Raw genomic sequence first — 3,838 nt, 5'->3', positions numbered from 1 at the left:
ACATAGTTGTCATGGGAGATTTCAACTATCCAGACATTTGTTGGGAATCTCTCTCAGGCAAAGCTAACAGGTCAAGGAAATTCTTATCCTCTCTTGCTGACAACTTTATCTTCCAAAAGGTAGGGGAGAAAACAAGGGGAACTGCTACCTTGGATCTAATACTTATAAACAGGGAGGAAATGGTTGAGGAGGTAAAAGTGGCTGGGACCCTAGGAGGTAGCGACCATGCTATTTTAGAATTTTGGATAACTAGAGGAGGAAGACCTGTGAAGACTCAGACGTCAAGGTTAGATTTCAGAAAGGCAGATTTTAAGGGATTCAGAAAGAGAATTGGAGGGATCCAATGGCTGGATATCCTTAAAGACAAAAATGTCCAGGAAGGATGGGAAATCTGGAAAAATGAAATTCTCAAAGCACAAATGTTAACAATTCCGAAAAGAGGGAAGAATAGGAAGCATTTAAGGAAGCCAGGATGGATGAACACAGAACTTAAGCACATGCTAAAAAGGAAGAAAAAAATGTTTATAAAATGGAAAGAGGGAGGCATATCTAAAGAAGAATATAATGCTGTCTGCAGAACCTGCAGGGCACAAATCAAATTAGCTAAAGCTGACAATTAATTGAGGCTTTCAAGAGATGTCAAAAGCAATAATAAAGGATTTTGGGGATATGTCAAAAGTAAAAGAAAAGTCAAAGATGCTATAGGATTTTTACTGGATGAAAATGATGAAATGATAAGACAGGATGTTGAGAAGGCCGAACTTTTAAATTCCTATTTTGCATCTGTTTTCTCTCAGAAAGGAAATGTAACATCAACTGTTCTTCACTGTCCTATTAAGGGAATAGAAGAATCCAGGATATCTATACACAGAAAGATAGTGAGGAAACACTTAGCTAACCTAAATGAATTCAAGTCTCCAGGTCCAGATGAATTACACCCCAGAGTACTGAAGGAGATAGCAGAAGAAATTTTTGAACCCCTCTCCATAATCTTTGAAAATTCTTGGAGAACAGGAGAAGTCCCAGAAGACTGGAGAAGAGCAAATGTTGTTCCTATCTTCAAAAAGGGGAAGAAGGTGGACCCAGGCAACTATAGGCCGGTGAGTCTGACTTCTATACCAGGAAAGATCTTTGAACAAATTATTAAACAACATGTATGTCAGTACCTGGATAAGAATGAAGTGATTAAACAGAGTCAGCATGGGTTTGTAACTAATAAGTCATGTCAGACTAACTTAATTTCCTTCTATGATGGAATCACTGATTGGGTGGATCAAGGAAATGCTGCAGATATAGTATATCTTGACTTCAGCAAAGCACTTGACAAAGTATCTCATACAATCCTTATTGAAAAAATGACTAAGTATGGAATGGACAAGGCAACTGTTAGGTGGATTCATAACTGGCTTAGTGATCGGACCCAAAGAGTGGTCGTAAATGGCTGCACATCCAGTTGGAAGAATGTCTCAAGTGGGGTACCACAGGGCTCTGTCCTGGGCCCTGTATTGTTCAACATCTTTATCAACGATTTAGATGAAGGAATTGAGGGTAAACTGATTAAATTTGCTGATGACACAAAGCTAGGAGGGATAGCTAATACTAGAGAAGAGAGAGAGGATTCAAAAAGATTTAAATAAACTGGAGAAGTGGGCAGTAACTAACAGAATGGTTTTTAACAGGGAAAAATGCAAAGTACTACATCTGGGCAATAAAAATGAAAAAGGCATATACAGAATGGGAGGAATAGGGCTAAGTGACAGCACATGTGAAAAAGACTTGGGTATACTAATAGATCACAGACTGAATATGAGTCAACAGTGTGATGCAGCATCTAAAAAGGCAAATGCAATTCTAGGATGTATTAACAGAAACATACAGTCTAGATCACGTGAAGTCATTATTTCCCTCTACTCCTCTTTGGTCAGACCTCATCTGGAATATTGTGTCCAGTTTTGGGCACTACATTTTAAAAAAGACATCAACAAACTGGAGCAAGTTCAGAAAAGAGCGACCAGAATGGTGACCGGTCTGCAAACCCTGTCTTATGAGGAAAGGTTGCAGGATTTGGGATTGTTTAGTTTGCAAAAGAGAAGACTGAGAGGAGACTTAATAGCTGTCTACAAATATCTAAAGGGCTGTCACATTGTAGAAGGATCAACTTTATTCTCATTTGCCCAAGGAAAGACTAGAAGCAATGGGATGAAACTGAATGGGAGCAGACACAGATTAGATATTAGAAAAAACTTTTTGACAGTTAGAGTGATCAATGAGTGGAACAGGCTGCCACGAGAAGTGGTGAGTTCTCCTTCAATGGAAGTCTTCAAACAGAGGCTGGACAGACATCTGACTGGGATGATTTAGCGAATCCTGCTTTGAGCAGGGGGTTGGACCATATGGCCCAGGAAGTCCCTTCCAACTCTACGATTCTATGATTCTATGAAAGGTCAGATACAGGGAGGGATAGAGCAGGAAGAGGTAAGAGAGATCAGATACAGAGAGGAAAGAGCAGGAGGAGGTAAGAGAGATCAGATACAGGGAGGAGAGAGCAGGAGCAGTGAGGAGAGATTAGATACAGGGAGGAGAGAGCAGGAAGAGGTAAGAGAGATCAGATACAGGGAGGAGAGAGCAGGAGCAGTGAGGAGAGATCAGAAACAGGGAGGAGAGCAGGAGTAGTGAGGAGAGATTAGATACAGGGAGGAGAGAGCAGGAGGAGGTAAGAGAGATCAGATACAGGGAGGAGAGAGCAGGAGCAGTGAGGAGAGATCAGATACAGGGAGGAGAGAGCAGGAAGAGGTAAGAGAGATCAGATACAGGGAAGAGAGAGCAGGAGGAGGTAAGAGAGATGAGATACAGGGAGGAGAGAGCAGGAGGAGGTAAGAGAGATCAGATACAGGGAGGAGAGAGCAGGAGGAGGTAAGAGAGATCAGATACAGGGAGGAGAGAGCAGGAGGAGGTAAGAGAGATCAGGTACAGGGAGGAGAGAGCAGGAATAGTGAGGAGAGATCAGATACAGGGAGGAGAGAGCAGGAGGAGGTAAGAGAGATCAGATACAGGGAGGAGAGAGCAGGAATAGTGAGGAGAGATCAGATACAGGGAGGAGAGAGCAGGAGGAGGTAAGAGAGATCAGGTACAGGGAGGAGAGAGCAGGAATAGTGAGGAGAGATCAGATACAGGGAGGAGAGAGCAGGAGCAGGTAAGAGATAACAGGCAGTCAGAGGAGAATGCATTGAGTAGTAGGTACAGTAGTAGACATTCAGGTAGGCGATTCTGTACAGAGCAGAGTGATTTGACTCCTTCTCCCCTCCTTCTCCAGGCAAGCGTTGGTGGTATAGTGGTGAGCATAGCTGCCTTCCAAGCAGTTGACCCGGGTTCGATTCCCGGCCAACGCAGCTATATTTATGGGTTTTATAGATTTTTCCATATGACTAATCTTTATTAACCCCTTTCTTCCCTGCACAGGACCGTGGGTGAAGGTACCTCAGCAGATATATAAATGGAATATATGAGGATTTCTCTTTCTGATTATGAGGGGTTAACCCCTTATATGAAAGACGAAAATATTTTACCAAAATAAAAAACAAACAAATAAGATCATAATCTCCTTTATCTGCAATTAACCCATTATGACTGGCACAATCTTTACTTTAATGCATTTGTTTTATTCACCCCCCCTCGCATGACTTTTTATTTTTCCACAAGCCTTGTTTTTTGCAGGACAAGAAATGATTTTAGAGGACATCATTCATTGTGACATATAATGCACTGAAGAAAGGGGAAAAATTCCAGGTGTGGTGGAGAGTCATGAATATCAGGAAAGCTGGGTGGATAGTGATGAATA

At 41.9% G+C, this 3,838-nt stretch overlaps 1 non-coding gene across 1 annotated transcript; it reads left to right on the top strand.

Moving 5' to 3' along the window:
* The first annotated feature begins 3,317 nt into the window (after positions 1-3,317).
* On the top strand, positions 3,318-3,389 carry TRNAG-UCC (transfer RNA glycine (anticodon UCC)). The gene has a single exon. It is a non-coding gene; the product is annotated as a tRNA-Gly (tRNA).
* The last annotated feature ends 449 nt before the right edge of the window (positions 3,390-3,838 follow it).

Source organism: Dendrobates tinctorius, unplaced genomic scaffold (assembly GCF_039654945.1).
Source record: "Dendrobates tinctorius isolate UK_male_01 unplaced genomic scaffold, ASM3965494v1 ptg000251l, whole genome shotgun sequence".
Lineage (NCBI taxonomy): Eukaryota > Metazoa > Chordata > Amphibia > Anura > Dendrobatidae > Dendrobates > Dendrobates tinctorius.
Note: the sequence above shows the minus strand (reverse complement) of the source record. Positions and strands in the feature narration are given on the sequence as shown.